Below are 22,112 nucleotides of genomic sequence, written 5' to 3'. Positions count from 1 at the left end.
TGAAGGTGTGGGATAGAGTGTGTGTTTTCAACATTAAAGGCATTAAAATTTCCTAAATAATACCCCTAAGTTTAGTGCATTATTTTTATTTTTATTTTGTAATTTATACAGGATTATTAGGAAGAAGACGCTTTGCTTTTAGAGGTACACTATAATCAGACAGTTGAAAACACATTCGCAGTGGAAGCTGTCCAGTCAACTCAGTTTCATAGCACACTCACAGTCCAAAACTGCTGAACATTGAGCAACACTGCGTCAGCTGTTGGGTTTAAGGGCCTTGGTCAAGAACACAGTAACTGTGTTAAAGATGAAATAACTTGCAATGTTTTGTTTGCAGTTCTGCTTCTCTAACTACCAGTCCCCATTTAGAACAATGCTAATAGAGTGCTTCCAGCTGCAGTAGCAATGTCTGATAATGACCTTAAACATAAACTTAACACATACCAAAAATTTACCTTGTCTCTCACACAATTTCAGCCCCACAGTAGCTGCTTGAGTTGGCAAAAGACTTAAGCAGATGGGAACAAACACACCATTTCACCAAAGCATGAGACAGAACACTTTCCTACAAGACTAGAGGAAACTTCCAACAGTTACTGTTAGGTACAACATAATGCTTATTAAGTGGGCAATGTATTTTAGATTTATTATGTACATGAACGTATTAATTATTGTGGATTACAATCAGATAAAAAAATACAAATAATTACTTATTGAGCACTTTGCAATAAATTCACATTCATCTTTCTCACAAGTGTTCATACAGCAATTTATTTGCGTGCACTTCAGCACTGCATTTAACTTCCATTCACTCCTACAACACATTTTTAAATCACTATGTCACCTAACATGCATGGGAGGAGCTGGAGCTGGAGGGAAATCTGTGCAGATATACATGCACATTCCACACAAACAGGTCTCAGTCAATCAGGAGGTTTGAATCTTCTTTCTGCAACAGCACTAACCACTTCACTACCATGTCAACCAACATGGTGCTATAATAATACTATCCAAGGCTCAAGTTATCAAACCCAGAAACAGAGTTAAAGATACTGGCCATATCATTCCTACTGGGATGGATGATCCAAAACACTCAAAATTTCAGTCGAACAGAGATGAAGAATTTGGCTGGACTTTGTGGCAGAAGCATTAGCCTTTGGCTACATGAAGAGGGTTTCTTTAAATTAGCTCCACTGGTATTGTGGTCTCCCCTTCTGCTGCTGGCAGCTGCAGAGCGTCTGAGACAGAGACCTCAAGCAGGATTCTTGTAATTGGAAGATGAAATCCTCGGAGCCATCGCTGGCCTGAAAGACACAGTCATAATTGTAAGATAAATAATGTATGTTTACATAATATATGAAGCCATGTTTTGTCCACAGTTTTTACAGAATCTTTTCTTGAGCTGCTGGCCTCTTTTTCCAACTGCTCTGTTTTCTCATCTTTTTATGAATGACATACTTATTGAAAGAAACAAAATGGTGTTAGAGTTCTGAATTCCCTCATTTCTGTGCTTTGTGGTTTACCAGTCTAACTTCATTTTGTTAACTATAGCTGTCTGACAAGAGATAAATGACTACATAATTGGCAGCCTTTCTGAATTTCCCAGTTCTCTAAAACTTTAATTTGAGAGGCTGTAAACAGTGTCTGGGTTGATAAAAGTAAATTGATTGAGGTTTTTGTTTATTTTCTTTAATGCCACCAGTGGTCAGCGTTAACTAATCAAAAATACCGCAAATTGCAATGCTCAAGATAAATAAATAAAATAAAATAAAATAAAAAGCAATGGCGACAACCTTTTCTGTACAAGACCTCTAATTTGCCACTCACTTATTTCTGAGTGCAATCTTGTTTTTGTTTTGATGGCAACTGAAAGCAGTTTCAGAAGACCTGGAGTGCAATTTTTAGTCATTATTTTCCTGCTATCCCAAGGACACAGGGAAAATGCTTGGAAATTCATGGGTTTGTAAGTGTGTGGGATATCAACCTCATTAACATTTTTGACATCATTTCAGGGAGATGGTGATAAATCGGTGTAGGCAAAGCAAGTAATTGGCTCCCTATGGTAATTATGGAGTGGACCTTTGAAGCAAATACTCATATAAATGCCTCATATTTTGGAACGATAACACTAGAAAACAATCTGTTTCTTCCCCACCATCTCAAATGAGAGCAAACTGACTGTTTGTTGTAATTTGCTGATCAAACACCAAGCTCTTCTCCAGCAACACAATCTTATTGGAGATTCAAATCACTCTCTGAATTCCTTTTGGGTGCTTTTAGATGGAACCGTATTCTCAAATTTGGTTTCTTTGACAAGCTTTAAACGATAAAAAGTGAATATTTGGATATAGCTTTTTACTAAAATGAAAGAAGCTGCCCTTGATTATAAGTCTCTACCAGCTCCACAAGGGTTTCTGAGGTGGTCTTTAGGCTTTAAAGTGGCATCTATGCCAATTATTTTAGAACCTACCCAAATGAAAAAACACTCTAAAAGGTCTGGACATCCACAAAAGACAACACCAACATCCCAAACTAGTTGGGCAAGGGCCCTTTGTCGTTATTATTTGCTACAGAGATTTGTCATATCCCATATGTCCCATCATGGGGTTATAGTGAGCAGTCTGGAAAATCATTTCCCCGCTGCTTTTTGTTACCAGCAACTGGGTGTGTTCCTCTTTCATGCGACTGTCATGACTCAGTTGATATAGTCTGCCCCTAACCATCACAAAATGTGGGTAGGTCAGTGCAATGTCAGGGTGCACCATTTGAACACTGATTTTCATCATCTTGTCGAAGGTCGATTGTCGTCTTGAGAGTGGGAATTCTCCCATGGAATAATTCACTGGAGACAGCGGAGCCTCTGACACTAAAGAGAAGCGTCACTACTACAACCTCACGTCACCACTGAACGCAGCAAAGACACTACAAATCGCTTATTGGTCATGAAAGCATCCCACACACTTCCCCAACAGGTTATTAAACCCCAGTCAATATGTTCCCTGAATTAAAGACTGCATCAGGCGGGAGCTAACTGCAGTCTTGAATTTGTGTGTTGCTCTTGTAATTTCCATAGCGATAAAGGGATGTTTGTGTATGTCCCCATGTACATACCTAACCTCCACCTACACTGCCTCAGCCAGTGTCCCTGGCCGAATTAGGGTTTGGTGGTGGTGTTTAGCATGTTTGGCGTGTGTAGTTAATGTGTTGTCTTGTGTAGTTAGTGTGTAGTGTTGTGGATAGTTTTGTGTTGTGTGTCAGAATAATGAGGTAACTGCTGTCTCCAGGTAGAGAACAGAATAATTTTTTTTTAAGTAACACAATAGCTACTTTTCAAGTAATTAATTACTTTTAGAATCTTGTAACTCAGTTACTTTTTTTGAAGAAGTAACTAGTAACTATAATTAATTAATTTTTCAAAGTAACTTGCCCAACACTGGTGGTGATGGGACCAGCTGATTTCATGCCACCGGTTATGGCCACCCCATGGTTATGGCCACCCCATCGACAGGTGGTCTTCCTCCAATGTCACTGCAATGTCCAGACTGGCCGGTCAGTGGCAAACATTTCATACCATATATCAGGTAACGTGTTGTAAGGGTGATGATTTTAGCTTGTTTTTCAACCAACAGACCTTTTGCAGTAAGAAAAGTACCAGCCCACTTATACCTGGAGGAGCTGCTCAGGCTTTGTGCTGATATTAATGCTCGAGTTTTCTGAACTGCAGTTGTTTGGTTAGCAGAGTGTTGGTGACTTTTACACACTGTGCCACAGTACTCAGCCTCAAAGCAGCACTGATAGAGCATAGGGTCACTGAGTTGCTGTAGTCCGCTTTGCAATAGTGTAGTTAAAATAAATAGAGACATTTCTAAAACACAAGAAATTAGACCAACTGACTTATTGCAGATGTCACACCCTTTGAGAACAGTGTCTTTATTGCGGCTGGGGATTTTAACCACGCTGGCTGTGAGGCTCCTGAACTCTCTGCCCCCCTCTCACGGACAATAACCATATCCAACTTCTTAATAGCAATGAACTGGTCTGCATTGGTGCATCATATCTTTATTCTCTTCCCCCCTCCTGCCCCCCCCTCTTTCTTAAATAGATAACTATCATATCTGATATCATATCTCACAGTACAATAATATTGAATGGGTTGCATTGTTGTATTTTGTCATGTTTCTCAGGTCTTTGTCTGAATTTCTACAAACATTATTGCTAAGGATTGTCTTATTGCATTGGAGTCACACTGGGTTAAATATGTACACTTGGGTTTTAAGGGGTATTTATTATTTTCTTCTTTTTTTGGGTTGTATGGAAGCCCCAAACGCAATTTCATTGTTCTTGACAATGACAATAAATAAATACTACTACTTTTTCAGTACTACACTCATAGGCACAGAGATCTTTCAAACAACCAGTTATTTCAAAAATGTTTGTAAAGGCAAATGGCATTGCTAGGTGCTTGATTTTACATACCTATCACAACTAAAAATGGAGCAGTTTTGTTTTGCTGGCACTATTGAAAATGTCCTCCCATTTCTCTTTGTGAGCTACTAGTCTCTTTCTCATTGACAGGAGTAAAAAATGCTGATATATTCATAATCATAAACTTCCAGAGCCCATTTATAATGTCAAACAATCCTACACATTAAATATATTTATCTTTAAAAAGTCAGGAAATGTGAGTAGAGGCTAAATAACCCCCAAAACTCCTGCAGTATAAACCTACCATTAGAGAGGCCAAGATCCTAACGGAGAAAATTAGGTAATTTCATCAATAGTTAGATCATGAGTTATTGTGCTTAAGTACTTTGGATTTAAAACTAAACATGCCCTTGACTCGTGCTAATTTACACTCTGTTTGATTAATAAGTTATATATCTGATTAAATAATTGATAGTGAGGCTCACATTAACATTTTTCATGGGTAATTGATAAAGCAATTAACCATATGTTGATGAAGCAGATCTCTGAACACATGCTGACTGATAATCCATACACACACTTTGATAAAGATCGGAGGTTACACACTCACAGCTGTCACCACAAGGATTCCTTTATACCAAGAGAAAGTGTACGTGTACATTTCCACCTTAAAATGAGACCATGTGTTTCACTGTTGACCCAGCAAGTCATAAGCGTGTATCAGTGTGTGTGTTTTAGTTTGTGAGTCAGGTAGTACCATCTGTTCTCCCAGTTATAGGGCATGCTGTGCTTTAAGAGAATTTGAGACAACAGAGCAGTTCACTCATCTGAGACCAAACCATATGACTACACTATTTAGCACATATAAGAGTAAATGTCATTGAACTGCTCCCACCTGTGCTTTCGTGAAATAAGATTATATTTTTACTGGACTTTAAAAAGTCTAGTGGAAACTGTGACAAGCACAATAAAAATTACAAGTAACATTTAATGTTGCCAACAATAAATGTAAAATGGTAGCATTTTCCTTGATTAATTTATATACACTCTGAAGCTGATCACAAGGTGGAGCATGAAGCACAATAAAGTTTTGCAAATCACGTGTGAACCTGCACTGAGTTCAGGTCTGTTTCTTCACTTCCAAAGGGTACCCACTTTGAAGTAACTGTTTCTTTCAAGTAATTTCTTTTCATCCAGAAATCAACAAAGCATGCATACAAAACATGCCTCAAATTTATTAGTCAGTCTCTAAACTAAAGCCTTGGAGCTGCTTTGTATAAGTACACTGATACTAAGAAGCTTTAACTGTGGAAGTTAGAGGTCACTCAGTTTTTTTGCTACTATTTCTCTATATATAGTATCTGAAGTTAATTCAAGGTTCTGAATTTGAATTTTAAACATGAGGCCCAAAAATCCAAATAAACCAGAAAAGCACCAAATCAATAATCTGGTGCAGTAGAAGGATAACTGCAATAAAGGTCTAGTAGAAATCTAGGTAGCACTTTATTTTACATCTCAGTAATAAAGGGGTAATAGTAGAGTAACAAGGAAGAAACAAGAACTTAATAATATGGTCATTTCTAAGTTATTACCACGCAATTACCTGTGGTAGTTTCTGTGTAATAAGCATGAAACAGCGTTGCAAAATGTAAAACCTCATGTTTTGCAGTAGAATGTGACTGCAATAAAGGTCTAGGTCGATTAGCATTATTATGGTAAGGCTGCATGATATTTTGGCATTCACAAGATTTCCAGTAAACTTATCCTCTGACATCAACAAAATTGAAACTTGTTTGAAATATTTGGAAGACACTGCTATGGTATCAATTTGAAAATGTTGCTTGGGTTGGGTGTCCGTCTTGGCCAGATTGTCCAATGGACACCCTGGGCAAATGCCCAGGGGCGGGGTGATGACAATGACGCTAGACCTTCAAAATGAGGGATAAAAAATCTTAAAAGTACGCACTTCAATCATATATTAATTGTTTAACCTACAATCCACCTTGGTTGTGTACAAAGGCAGAACTACAAAAACTGTGTCTTTTTCCCAAATGTTATGGAGAGCACTGTGTGTCAATTTCAGGGAATCCAATTTGCCTTTTCTTTTGGGTGGTTAGTTTCAGAGAGGACTGCTGTTAAGAATATAACCAGCTGAAAGCTAATGTACAATCTCTTAAGTCAGGAAAAAAGTGAATCATGTCCAGCTAGATCAGCTGTGACATTAAGTTTTATAAGATTGGTAATGAGTACAAAATGAGCAAAATATATCACATTTTGACTGACTCACAGAGCCATTTGCATTTGGGAGCATTACCAAGAGGAGATATCCCAAACACCACAGGGAGACAAAGTCAAAATCCAAAAATTTAACAAGCTTGAGGTCATGCATGGGTAGTCAGTCAGCATGTCAAACAATTATGGCAGGAATCAAATGAGAGGCAAAATCCCCAAACTGGCAAGAATCCAGAAATATAACAAGGCAAGATTAACAAGGGATAAGCCTGAGGCAAAAATCTAGGAAACAGGCACAAATGTACTACAGAAGGACATCAACTTGAAACATGAAAACAAGAAGAAAAACATTGTTGAAAATAGCTGGAAGGCTTAACTACAAGGACAATTGGGCATCCGGCTGCTGATATTCTAGTGGTCTGTGGGGTAAACCAAGATGATTGATTGGAATATTGAACGAAGAAAATACACATAAGTGGAGGGACAAAAATAGACAGAAAGTTCACACTGAAATAAACAAAGTGAATAAATTAAGTGAGATTTCAAAATAAAACAGAAAATGACTAAATCAGAAATGCAAACCCACAGCAGTAAACAGACTTGTTTTATTAAATTTGAGCAACTGATGTGTGTTTGTTTTTGGAACCACAAAAATGAGCATTTGCGATGCTTTTGCACCACGCAGAGAACAAAGCATTTGGAAAATGTATTGTCTGTTTCTATTACCTGCAATAACAATGGGATCTACAAGACAGTTAGTTTTTGTTTAGGAAAATCCAACACCACTTCAAAAATCTAAAATGCTTTCTACTGTGGTTAAAAAAATAAATGGAGGGTGGGGGGTCGGGGGCACATTGATGGACACTTTTAGTAAAATCTACCATCTAAAAAGGGGAAAACGTGCTCTCCTCTCTACTTTGAAGGAAATTAAAGCTTACTCATGTGATACTCCTATTTTAGACATGAAGGAATCATAAATAAAAGATTTTTTTTTTAAACTTTTTTTGGTCCTATATAAAAAGTCTTGTCTGACATGACGTATCTCTTGAGAAACTTTTGAATTACTTATAATTAGTTTTTCACAGTAGCAGGCTGATGAATGACTGGCTACTGAACATAAAGATGTTCTAATCCATCTTTAATGATAATTTGGACATTTTGTTATTAATTTTCCATCACGTTTCCTTGGGGTGACCCTGAATCGAAAGTCTTGCCATGCTCCCTCTTAGAGCTTTCATCTGCTCTTTTTTTGTCCACTCTTCACTTCCCCTCTTAATTCCACTGCCTACCTGCTCTACTTTTCTATTTGTCACCTCTCAGTCTTTTTCTGTCTTTCCTCTTCAGTTTCCTTACCCCTCTTCCTTTACTATTGTTTTGTAGTCTTTTATTAATTCTCCTTTTATTCCCTTTCATCCAGCTCAGATTTCCCTCTCCTTCCTTCTTTTTTCTCTTCCCTCCTCTCCTCTGCAGGCAGCCAATTAATCTTGCCTAGTGCTAATTCCTCATGAGTGCCATTTAGTGGCAGCTCAGTGGGAGGATCCATAAGGATTTAACGTGTTTATTAAAAGTTTGACTGCTGGTCGATGGAGACTCCTGGTGTCCTCCTTTCTCTCTGCCAGCAGGACAATGCACAGCATGTTTGTCTGTGTTTGTTCTTTCTCAGTGTGTGAATTCCTCAGGGCTGCTACTTAGTAAATGATTTTCAATACGTGTGACATGAGGGTGATTTGAACTGAAGCAGGCAGTCACGGGTGGCAGGGTAATCACTTCTCAAAAATATCTACAGTTAATTGTTTATTGTAGCTTGGATTAACACTGAAATTGTGTATAGTGAAATGGAGTGGCACAGCTTTTTTCCATACTGTTTTGTCCATTTACTCAATCACCATTTAAAATAACCAGGTTAAAATCAGGTTATTTGTTGAAGCTGGAGGGTATTCTGTGTGTTCAGTCTTTCCTCTCAGATCTTTTATGTGATTTTAAATACATTATTACGATACACAGGGAACTATAACGGCATCACATGCTGTGAACCCTTTTTGGATCTTCTCTGTTTTACATAAATATAAGATTTCATTACCTTTTTGAGCAGAAGCAGAAAATTTGAACCATACTGAATAAATTCTTTTCGTGAAAGGACATATATGGGACACTAGGTCTTGAGATTCCGTTAATGGAAAGGTGTCCGCAGGTTTTTAGAATTTGCAAAAATCAATTTGTCTTTGTATAGATACAACAACAAAGGCTTTAACTATGATGGTACCACTATGTTTCACAGATTGAAGCGCTGTTTTCTTTCCCCAAATACACTTTTTATTCAACTTACTTTGGTGCTCAACTGTTCACTAAATATTGTTCTAATATTCCTCTAAGCACATCATTGCTGTTCTGTGTTATCCCCATAAACAGTTTGTCTAATGGTGGACTGGAGCGGCTTAACCATCAATGAGATGCTTTTGTAACCTTTTACAGCCAGATTTGTATCAATATCGCTGGAATCCAAATATGTTTTTGATCAGACTTTGACAGATGTTTGCTGTTTAAATTGCATCATGATGCCCTCTAACACTTCATAAATTGATAGCATCTGAGTATAATCACACTTTGATATTAATTTCTAATCCTGAAGGTACGTATACTTTTCTCTTCTCGCTAATATTTTAATATTTAAGTAGATTACCTTTTCTTCTTTATTGTCATTTGATCCATCAATCAATACATAAATATCCTTCTGGCGCTGGAGAATATGCCAGCTGCAATAGGGCGAGAGGCAGGGTGTGTTGGTACTGTGTGTTAGCATTATTGACTCACAGCAACAAGGTGTTGGGTTTGAATCCACCATCTGTCTGGGGCCTTTCTTTCTGTTAGAAGATTACATTTTCTCTCTGGGTACTCTAGCTTCCTCCCACAGTCCAAAGACATGCAATTAGTGGGATAAGTTTAACTGTTAGCCCTACAACAGACTGGCAACCTGTCCAGGGTGTACCCCACTATCATTTAGCATTAAAATTATTTTTTCCCAAAAATGACGTCTAATCAAGCTATATGCAGCACCATGGAAAATCTGTGTGGATGTTTTCTTGATGCATGTTCAATCATCAACGTAAAGAAATCCTGAAAAGTCAATTCTGTTCATTTGTACATAGCATTTTAGAAAATACTATGTACAAATGTTGTGCATTTTATGTTGCTAACTTCAATGAAGAAAAATTGGTATTTTTTGCACACTTTATAATTTTATTATATACTTTTTTTATAATTTGTTACAACTGTATAATTGTCAAAGCTAAAAGTGCCTGCTGTATTTTTGAACTGTCAAAACAATTGCAGTGTTGTCCTTTGGTCCTAATCTATTAATACCTTTTTAATGTGCTGGAGGCTATGTCTCACATCTTTCCTCACTTCATTTCAGTGCTGAACCAATGCCAAGACAAAAGTTGGCAGAGAAAGGGAATAAGAGAAGAGTGTTTAAACTTGTTTACCATGTTAACAATTCAGGGTAAACACATCATTTCAATTAGGATCTGCTAGATGAGAAAACAAATTGTCTATTTTAAAAAAATAAAATAAAAAAGAAGAAATAAAAAAATAAATTGTTATTGTTTTAGAGTTGGATGATGAGCATATCGCCTCCCAGGTTCAGCAAATTAATACAAAAAGTGCTACTTTTTTCCCTTCATGCATAAATTAAAACTGCCTAAGCTTAATACCTTAACCATACAGTTGTCTTGAAATATTATCCAAAAGTGGTGTTAATATAGTTAAACTTCAACAGGAATGATTCTGTGTTTGCTCATGCTCTGTGGGACAAGGTCTCAACTGATTATGTTTCTTTGCTTGCTTTTTACAAGTTACTTAATTTATTAGTTACACCAAATGTTTTATTTAAATGAATTTTGACTATGTGATCTTACATCTATCTGTCTGTGACTTTCTTTTAACTCACTAACATTGTGTGCACCTTATAATATCCTACACAATACAACTTAAACTAATTCCATACAGTCATGTAGTAATATATTATTATATTTAACTTTGTAAAACCTTTACTTCACTGCGGATAACGCTTTCTGTATTTCAGCACCATGGAGAGCTCCACCAAATGTCAATCCCTGACATTTCAACCAGAAAAATATGAAACTACATTTTGTCTGATGTATATTTTCATTCTGTGACTCCCAGAAAATTACACTGAAGCAATCTGGTTTTGGTATTGACAGCAAATTATTTATAAATTTATGTTTATTAAAAATGTTTTACAATAAACTTGCCCCGCCTCCACCCACTAATCGCCCTGTTTCCATCTTTGAAATTAAAAGTTTGTTAATTTGCCTTTCATCTTCTTACACAAACACGCAAGCTGATATCCCTTAGTGATATTGAGACAAGGTCCTGCCAGGAGGCAATCTGTCAAAGCTTGGGCAGAAGATAACTGCAGGACAATCTCAGACACCGGAGAGGCCCGTTGCCAAAATCAAGAGAGGGAGATGGCAGTCAAGAATATAAACGCAAAGGCAAGGTTTGTCGCAGGGGAGAGGGATATATAGAGGGCATATTAAGGATAAAGAAAGTTGGATTCTATCACATTTTAAATCATAGTGGTTGTGTGTGCACAGAGGACACTATGAGTACACTATTATGGTAGAGTACTCATAGAGAAGCTAGATAACAACTTCATTTCGATTATCATCGGTTAGCTATTTCAAATCTGTCTATTCTTGCCAAATTTAATCCTGTATTTTTTCTGTGTAGAGGTTAACAGTGTATAGTTATCCATAAAATTTTATATTTTTACAATGTATACTCTGCAGCATGTCCTTAATAAGGTGAGGAAACTGGACAAGTGGAGGATAAAAGAAGTGGTAGGCTTTAAAAAAGCGTTTTTCATTTCCTGTTCACTGAAAGCTCATCAGAAATAGTCTAAGTGGAAGAGTAGCTGTGAAAAAGCTGTTCTTAAAGAAAGGGAACTTTGAGAAAAAGGTGAGGTTTACCCAATTAAAAAAGAACTGCACTAAAAATCAATGTCAGTGCTTCAAACATAGGAGGTCAGAAGAGAGAAAGTGGCGAGTTTCTATAATCATCTATAAAACACGGTGGAGGCTCTGTCATGGTTTGGTGCTGCATTATAGCCAGGGGTATTGGAAACTCATCACAACTGATGGAATTATGAATGCTGAAAAGATTTTGATCCACTGTAAATTAAACTATAGAACACATCTGATTGGCAACAGTTTAATTTTTCAGCATACCTTGGTAGACATACGCACAATTGGACATTATCAGGCCACCCCATATCTCAGATCTTAACAATACTGAAGCATGAGGCGTGAAATCATCTTGAAACAGAATGCAACAAAAGGCAGCCAACATGCAAACAGATTGGCGCCCAAGACTGCAATTGCATATTTTTTTTTGCAATGCTTACAAATCGATCGGTTTATGAATTTGAAATATATACATTTTGCAAGGACAAATGAAAATGAACTGTCCTTTCTTTGTCTTCAAGGTTTACTGATTTATGGATTAAGAAAATGTACAGTAGCTTATTTCATGATATAAACTTACAGTTAAATAGGTTTAGTAGGGTTTTTTTAGATAACCTCTAGGTTTTTGCTTTGTTTTTATTAGACAGTGGCAGTGGAATGACTGGAAGGAAAGGAGACCGTGTGTTTGGGATGGCAGGAGCATATCAGCTGGTGCTTAGACAGGTGAGCTATAGGGCACAACAGGACTCAGTTGCTCCTGTTATTGCTTAACACCTTTTTTAACTTTGTTCAGGCAAATAGTCAGTACATATTTTACAGTGAGCACCTATTCTTAGCTGAGCCATAAAGACAGAGGTCTACCATAACAGACAGTGCCCAAATTGCAGGTTGTGCAAAGATGTCCCAGTCCTACAGTGGGACTGTAGGACTGGGATTTAATATGCAAGCTGGGATGGTGAAAAGGAACATCTGTGCTGCCTGTGGATTAGAAGTTCCCCCACAGGGCTAAGATCCTGTGAGACTACAAGTTTGAGACAGACAAGCAGCTGTTGGCCAACCAACCAGACACAGTGGTAGTTGATGATGAGCATAAAATGGCAGCTTCGGCAGAAATACAAGGGGCTGAAGGAACAACTGGAGTCCAAAGTAGCACAACCGAAACATTTTAGGCTGTAACCCCCAAATTGAGAGAGATTCCAGGCTCCACATTTGAGGTCTCTGCCCAGAAAAATGCAATCCTAGGAACAGCTAAAGCCCATCATTGTGCATATGAACTGTGATATTATCACAACATTGCAACCATTTATACTGGTCTGCTGAAATGACAAAAGTCAGATCTCAAAACAACATCAAAAAATCAAAGCAGGTGTCCTGTAGGAATAAAACAAGCTGAAATAGGCAATAAAGCAAGTGAAGAGTTTTTTTCAGGGTTTTTTGCAGAACACTTGATGTTTTCTGACAGCTTTGATGTGCCCCTTTGCGCTATTTGGAAGGCTCTATGTTACTCTGTTGATATGTCACTAAAATACTGCTTGCAAAAATTCAAAGGAGTATGCTCCCTGTATCCAGGAGTCCCTGTGCTCTGGAATATATAGACAGACACTATATATTTGTTCATCTGCCTTCAAATGCATATGAAATGCAATGTCAACTCTAACTCAATTACACACACTCACGTAACCACATCTGTACATGAGCCATCAAATAGGAAACTGTTCAATGCTCACATGCGCATGTGCTAAGATGCATATACATTTCTCTCCAAATTTCATAAAGCAAAAACAAACTACTGACACAGATACATGCAGTTATGTGAAATCATTGCATATAGTGAGAAAGGAGTGAGTCACAAAGTACAGGTTTCACAATCTTGTACAACCAACCTCATGCAAATTATTTCACAACATACATAAATCCTCAAACACACTTTAATGCTTTAAATTCAACCAGACAGAACATCTGAGACAGCTGGAGTGTCATCAGATCTTGACAACCTATTTCATGGTCTGTTTATTCAAAAATTTAATTTACTCACCATTTCTGTTTTGCATCCACAGTCTCACACACACACACACAAACACAAAGCTATCACATTCACATATACAGTATATGGATTTGTTGCATTATAGAAACATGTTCCTATACTCATACAATTTTGAGGGGAAAAAAACCCCCAAAGATAACTGGAGAGACTTTTGGATGTGTTGGGAGATTTTGAGTTTTGTGTTATGTTTATTTGTAGCTTCATTTAAAGGAAGAAGAGCTTATGAGTTGTACAACTGCAGGAAAGGGAAGTGAGACATTGTGTGAGAAAATATGTGCTGTGACAGCAAAACAGCTACCTCCTGTTTCAACAGATAAGCTAACGGTTTTTCCTTTTAAGGAGTTGTTATTGAATTCTATACATGCCACGCCTGTTGTTGTTTGAGTATAAATAAAGGATGTACTGAGAGCCCCGTGCGATTCTCTCTGTGTCACATCTGTTGTGCACACGTTAGTGCAGAACAGATCGGACCGCGTGGGGGCATCGCCCATGTACATGTAAAATCTTTGAGTCTGTGTTTCTTGCCTCCTAAGAGTTTTCTCCTCACAGGATGGTATAAGAAGTGCTCTAAAGGTATATAATCTTGCTTCATGTTGCTTCAAAGTGCTTTACATTGTAGGGTAAGACCCCAACAATCAGTCAAATGAATTACAACTCTGTCTGGGTCTTTGGTTGGTAAATAAACTGGAGTGAAAGATTGCTGCTAGTCCTCCTCCTTGGCCTGCGCTTCGAGGATTCTGACAGTTACACAGCAAAAATGCCAGTGTTGATTTTTCAGTGTTAGTAGATTTCAACAGAGTTCCGAGTTAGTTCAACACTTAATCGAGTTAAAATAACACATCGGGAGTTGATTCCTGAAAAGTGTAAGTGTGGATTTTAGTCGTTACTGCATTTTAACACTGTGGGTGTTAAATTAGACCACGCCTTCATTTCCTGTGGAGCTTCGCATTTCAGAATCTTCGGTCGCCATTTTTTCTTGCTGCTGCGGTAAGTTTTATTCGGTCAAATATTAAGTTTTAGATTGATGTTAGAACAAGTAACATGATAACTAGTAAAAACAATAGTATTTGTCTCAAAATACATTATCTTTAAGTGTCATATTTGAATTTTAACTGTTTTTTGTTAAGCTGGGCTACTGCTAGCTAAAACTGCAAAGTACCAGTTACTTTCCTAGCATTCATTTAACATAATCTGGCTGTTGGCAGACTATAACGAATATTACTTGTTAATATATGTCACAGTTTTTACTAAACGCCTTTTATTTATTTTCAAATTAAACTTGCTAAATCCTTAGTTCAGGGGTCTCAAACCCGCGGCCCCGTGTGGGACTCCCCCCTCCCGGTTTGAGTGCGAGGGAGGGAGAAAGTATGAGTTGCTACCCGCGAGAAACGGAAGATGAAAGCATGTAGATATAATAACCACTGCAGCCAAAAAGACTGGCTGACGAGCCCAGTTGTAAGTAAGCTGTTTATACTCGAGTGTACACTGTGTTCGCTGACAGTAAAGCTAGTTAGCGGCCACGAGCCCGACGCGGGACCCGACGTATTAGCCAGGTTTTTTTTTTTTTTTTTTTTTAACCACGGTTCAGAGCCGCGGAGCTAGGCTTCGGTTAGTTTGGAGTGAGAAAAATGCGTTCAAGTTTGCGGTTTTGCCTTCTTATACAATATTTGAAATTTTAAAAACTAACGAGGAACTGCATTTTGGGAAATATTTGTGGGTGGTTTCTTTGTATTTTTTTCTTTGTACTACTTGAACACTAAAGTGGCCCTCCAATGAGATGGCAGTGGCCCATAGCTCATTGAAGTTTGAGACACTGGCTTAGGTGAACTAGGATGCTTAAGGCTACCCTGAGAGTATGTATAGATGGAAAGATTTTTACACTAGAGTATGCCCCCTACATCTTGTTAATTATGGTAATTTCATATGTTATGCATTTCTGTGACAATAAGGCATTTTTCTTTTTTTAGATTGTTTTTTTTCATGGTAAAATAAGCATTTTTCTGCCTCTTTATATTAGGGTTTGTTAGAGTGCAGGGAGAGTTTTTATGGCTTAATGTATATAAAAATAATAAAAAAGAAATATGGTTTCTACTAACCCCCGCGATAATCAAGAGACTACTGTATTGCAGTGCAGTTATGCAGTTTTGTTCTACTCTTGGAAGGTGGCGATATGCTGGTTCCTGTCGAGTTTAAGGGAATGAGCAAATGGGTCAGGGTACCAAAGACAGACGATGCCTACAATTACTCCGAATTTTTGCAAGGAGGTAATTTGAGTGTAGTGATTAAAAGTAACTAAGTAAATTTATTCATATACTATTCATGCAAGTATTGTTTTGATTTACTTGTACTTTACTCAAAGCCTTCACTGCAGACCAAGGGCAAATACTGTAAGTTTACTTCACTACATTGATTGCTAATTTAAATGAATAATTATTTTAGTAATTGAATGAATAAAGAATTTATAAATATTGTCAAAGTAAAACTGTGATTCACGGATTTATGAATTATAAATTCATATAGAACTTTATTGATTGTTTCTTTTTTAGTGCTGGTGAAATTCAGTTTGCCAGGTTCTACCAATTTGGTCCTGATGGATTCTGCGGGAGTGGAAGTGGATTCGGACATATTTGATGAACTTTTGAAGTCATCTCAGGTGTCTTTCAGTGTCTTCACTGAAGAATGCAGTGGTAAGAAGTTTAAGCCGTATGTTTCATTTAAAAATGCGTTGTTAAATTTACTGATTTATAGTTGGTGTAATCATGTTTAAATCTATGAGGCTGTCTGTATTGTTAGACAACAGTGTTGCAGGGTCTTCTTCAGATCACACATCTTCATTAGAGTTGTCACCGTCACCTGCATCAAGAGGATCATCATCAGGTTCAGACACAACAATAATACTCGAATCTACCAAAGCTCGGAAAAGACAGTTAATTGAAGGACCTCCTGACAGCAACACTGCAAGAAATGTAAGTAATCTTCAGGATATGATATGTTGTAACTTAAGATTGCCAATTACCTGTTCATTTGTACCAATACTCAATATCTTTAAAAATATTATTAAAAAAATTATAAAAACAAAACAATGGTCCCTCTCATGATTAAATAAGATGTAGTGATTAATGCAAAGGCTATAGCAGTTGATGCTGATAATTTTTATACCCACCTGGTAGGTGCTTTCTATGAATTTCTTGCAATTGTTATTTCAGATCATCAGAGCAGCCTTGTATTCAAAGCCAGATGGTGATCAAGTATTTAAGGAATATGAGAAAACAAACTGCCTCTCTGATACTACAAGAAGAAGGATGGTGAACATCCTTGTGGCAGACATGGTAGAGAGTCATGGGTAAGTGATGTAAACATTAAGAAAAATCTTTGTTTTGTTTTTGTTTTTTTTTTGTCTGCAATTTTAGTTGTTTACCATTATTGCACCACTTAAATAGATTCTTCTATATGTCATGAAGTCATTGTTAAGTTAAATCAAATCAATCATAGTTTTCATTAGTTGCTAACCCCATATTGATAATGTTTCAAAAGAAAGTCACAATTTGTTATGGAGTGATGTTATTTTCCATTGTCATTATTGTAGTTTCTGAATATAGTGCTTCTTAACAGGGATGGTTGACAACAGCAAAACATTAGGAAAATGTCTGCATCAAATTGTCATAGTCCATGTGGAGCATAATCCAAGACTTCATTTTCATTATTCTTAAAGACCTGTCAGGTGTGTGATGTGGTCAGTCATGATTTACAGATGATAGGTAGTTTGGGTAGTTCAAATCATACACCTGGATACATGTTGTTCTTGTTGCTGACATTTTATAATTGAACTTGAATCTGTGTTGGGGTAAATAATTGATAGTTTTCGTGTTCTCTGTATCTGCCTTTTAGGAGGATCCCACCAGTAAGTGTCCGCATTATGTATGCACTTGGGATTACAACCTTGTTCCCAAACTTGAAGGACCCAGATTCAAAGAATGGTTATGTAAGTTATGATGTTATGATGCATACATGCTGTCAGTGTCATAGTCCTGGGTCTGTGACCCAGTTTTTATGCAATTAAGACTTTTTTGATTGTGGTTTACGTGATAAATGCCTACACCTGCAGATATGACAGTCAGTGGTCTGTGAAAGTATTTTGTTGTTGGCTTTTCTGATGGAGTGGTTAAAGAAATCATATGATAAGACTAATTCAGGTCAGTCTGTCATTCAGGCAGTTTATCAAGTTATTCCCTAATGGACCCAAAATAAATAAATGTAAAAAAAATGTCATTGTGTAACAATTGATTTAAATAGACCTCTAATGCATGATGCCATATCTGGCTTTTTGACATGTAGCACTGAACAATCCCACCAGTCAGGAGTTTTCTTCACTTGCTACAAACAGAGTAGCAGGTAATCAATATTGAATAAATATCTCTCTTGCTCTTAATTCGGCAGGAACATTTCTATGATCACCAGAGTGGTTCTGGTTACCTGGCATGGAGATTGAAAACTGTGCAGCGCAACTCTACTGAAGAGATGAAGAAATCAAAGTCAGCTTTTCAAGACAGCCCCAAGACTCTTCGCAACTTCGCAACAAATGCGAGACAGTTGTCGGGTGATGAATGCAAGGAAGCTATGTCAGTGATGAGGCACTCGACTGATATGAAAGTTGTCAAAGAGAAAATGAAGGTGACATTTCAACATAGGCAAAAAGTGATTCAAGATCCAGCCACAGCTTCTTCTGTCCTGGACCTTTTCCCAAGATTTCTGGATACACCTGGCTTGGTAAGGCATAAACTGATTGACTGACAGCTGTGTGGTTCCTTTGTTTGTTTGCTCGTTAATGCGTTCTTTCTATTGTCACATTTTGTGTTTCATTGACCAAGACTTCACAATGCTGTTTGGGGAGGAAGTGTCTGGTAAATTCCTTGCAAAGTGGCCAACATTCTTCAAGCCAAGAATCATCAAAGATTGCAAAAATCTGTCTCAGAGTACAGAATTGGATGACCTGCTTGTCTCTGCACAGGGGGACTCTGATGAGGGTGGTAAGTTGGAGATGGTAGACTTCACATGTCTTTACAGCATTTTCACAATTCCCACAGCACAATATATTAGGTGGACCATACTAGAGCAGGGCGATATGGCCAAAAATATTTATCACGATATATATTTGAAAATTTGCGATAACGATATAACCGACGATATAATTGATGCGAGACAAAATACAACTCCACAACATTACTAGCGCAAAAAGACAACCTTCCATTTATTTTCACTTAAACAAGAAGCTGGTTTTTATGTACATTAAAGCTTTATAAAAATGTAACAGTGCAAATGCAAATTCCTTGCTGAAAGTTTAACCAAAAGGCATTTCCAGTAGAAATGGGCTGACATATCCTGAGCATAACCATGTATAATATCCACTGAAGTTAAAAAGAGGTGCTTTGCAACATTAAACTGCAGTGTGCAGTACGTATTTTTCGGACCATAAGGTGCACGGGATTATAAGGCACATTAAGCGAAACAAAGCAGTCAGATAAATCAAACTTTATTAAACTCATTCTTCTTGCTTCCTCCACTTCTGTACCATTGATTCATTAATGTTGAATTCTCTGGCAGCTGCTCTATTCCCATGTTGTTGCAGTATATTAATGACTAACCTCGTATTGTGGATGGATTATCTCAGTTGTTCTCCTGACTGAAGTTTGGTCCGTTTACAGTATCCTGCCATGCGATTGCATTTGTCTCTAACCATGAAGAACCTTCACGTTAACTTTTATAAGTGGAAAAGTGTTAGTGTTCGTCCTCCAGCTTCACTGTTTATGTTATGCTAACATAGCTGTGTCGCTAGCGATCACGTAGCACATCATTATATACCAGCTAGCCCAACTTCAGTAACCCTACAAACGTCACTGCTGTTTAGTTTCCTGTCTTCATTTATGTTGGAAGTGATAGCAGAGCTGTACGTTTGATTTTTTTCAGAAATCTCTCCGTCAGAACATGCTATATCATGCTTAGGTAACTAGCGAAACTAGCGAGCTAACTTCCGCTAGCTTCCTGCTAACTTCTAACTCCGTTAAATGTAATAACTTTTGTTTTCATGGATGCCTGGAAGTTAAACTTTATAGTTACACCTGGTAAAGCAGCAATGCTGATCGTTTTATTAAAGATGAAAGAATTTAGACAGTTTTTAACTCTAAGTGATGCTGCAGTGTTGTTTGACCTGAAGCATACAGAGTTTAGGACCCAGATTACTCCCAGATTTAAGAGCATCTTAGTCCGACAAATATGACAATAACAACGGCCGCTTGCATGTTCTGCAAAAAAATGTGCTTTGTTGGGTATCTGACGGACAAACACCAAACCAGTTCCACATCACGGAAGTTGCACCATTTTTACAAACCAATTCTGGTTCATCTGTTTCACTCAACAATCGGCCATGTGCGTATGAAAACAAAGGCACTGCGCATGCGCGTTTTACTCCCATTCTATCGCAATATTTCATTTTCCTATCGTTGCCTAACATTATACCGGTATTACCGTGAACGGTATAATATGGCCCAGCCCTAGACCATACTATTAAATCAAAACATGTTTTGGCACCTTTACAACAAATTGGAATACAGCTGTCGATTTTATAAATTACGTTGAGTTTCTGTTCATTTCAGTATGGTATGAAAAGGAATTTACAAACAAACTTTAATGGCATTTAAAGTTTGACAAAAAAAAGTTACTTAATGTTAGTATTGTTATGACTCAATATTTACGTCACTTGGTGGCCAGAAGATTTTAAGTGTCTTGAAATGAATTTTCATACCATACTGAAGACATTGGAAAACTGCTTTATTTGAAAAATTATCAGTTATCCAAAACTGAATAACATTGACAAAATGACTGCTGTGGACCTTAAAATGACAGTAATTGCGATTATCCTAATTCCTATTCTGTAGTTTGGGACTGCGAGTTGGCTGCCATTCTTTTGCTGCTTCACTTGTTACCTCCAACATCTAAGGGAAGGAAGTCTTCAAAGATTAGCACATCAGATGCTGCTCACCACCTAATGAAATTCATGAAGGTATGATTTTTTTAGAAATGTGTTAAAGTAGCTTTCTCTTTTGATGAGAAAAGATTATCAGATGTTTTAAGAGGGCAAGGAGTTCCACTGTGCAGCAGATATATCTATGCCAGATAGGCTTGGTGTTGCAACGCCGGCACATTATTGTTACCATTAAACCTAAAATTACACATTGGAACAAAAATAACTGTGGGCCCGAAGTAAAACATTTTAATATTTATATAATAATATAATTAATATATTTAATATTGTCTTAATTTTAGGCAGCACTGCCACTCAACATCCGATTACCAATTTTGTTTAATGTGAATCATTTGGTTTCTTTCACTCCCTCAGGTGGGAGGTAGCATGGAGACTTTTCTTAAGGCTGGCCCCACTCAGCCATTCCTCCTGTGTGTTGGAGAAAGAAAGAACATCATCCAGACTTTCTACATTGTCCTAGATCAAAAGGTCATTCCCTGTGTGACGCAGACGGGAGTTGCAGCTTTTGACGAGCTTTTCAAGGCACATTTTGTATTTGCCGTGTCCTATGACGAAGCATTGCACAACTTCTACACATTCATCCAGACCACCGTGTATGGCATTGATGTTGGGAGCGTGAAGGAGAGTCCTCGGGTCAGGGAAATCAGAGCAAGAATTCTTCACAGTACAGTCTAAAGACATCGACTATACAGTACTTTGACTGTTCTTGTGTTACTTTTGCAAGATACACCACACAAGTTGCTCAGTGTTATTTAGACATGTCAAGTTCCAGCAACGTTTTTACTTTTGAGCTTTGGACAGCCTAGATATTAATTTATCTTTTACAAGCAACACCTCTTCAAAGCACGTGGAGACTTTGTTGACTCAGAGGTCATCAGTAATTTTTATTTTGAGCCTGCACCTTATGATAGAACCTTTGTTTCACAGCCTGTAAATGTGGCTCATCTTGTGACAGGACATGTATAGGACTGTTATTTCTCAACTACAATCCTCAGGAGTTCTGAAAGTACTGTGCAGTGTTTAGTTGGTTCATTGGAAGAAAGTGTTAATGACATGCGTCATTGCACATGCAAAACAATCTGTTGTTGAATGTTTGTCATCAAGAGAAACCTCGGAAAAGTTGAATGTTTTGATCAGCTTGAAAACCCATTCTCATATCTCAACAGAATCTAAAAGGATGAGACATTTTGAGCAAAAATGGAAAATAGTTGAACCTGTAGAGCATGTTTTCCTGTGTGTGTTTTGATGTACTTAAAGCTGCTTGTGCATGCTCTAAGTAATATGGAGACCGAAGAAATGATCAATGGTCACTTAAATGCATTTGTTATTGAGGATAAACTGGATGCTGTTGCACTGATCTGTGTAGATAATGTGGTGTATTATAGAC

The 22,112-nt window shown here is 37.5% G+C and overlaps 1 long non-coding RNA gene across 1 annotated transcript in view; it reads right to left on the bottom strand.

The window, feature by feature from the left end:
• Positions 1 to 620: 620 nt before the first annotated feature.
• LOC145430060 (uncharacterized) overlaps positions 621 to 22,112 on the bottom strand; it is a 38,829-nt gene continuing 17,337 nt past the window's right edge. The window contains exon 3 of the long non-coding RNA XR_013910465.1: positions 621 to 1,304. This is a non-coding gene — a long non-coding RNA (uncharacterized LOC145430060). The remainder of the gene's footprint in view (positions 1,305 to 22,112) is intronic.

The sequence above is a fragment of the Astatotilapia calliptera genome, chromosome 7 (assembly GCF_964374335.1).
Source record: "Astatotilapia calliptera chromosome 7, fAstCal68.1, whole genome shotgun sequence".
NCBI classification, from domain to species: domain Eukaryota; kingdom Metazoa; phylum Chordata; class Actinopteri; order Cichliformes; family Cichlidae; genus Astatotilapia; species Astatotilapia calliptera.
The sequence above is the reverse complement of the archived record's forward strand: the minus strand, read 5'-3'. Positions and strand labels throughout refer to the sequence as shown.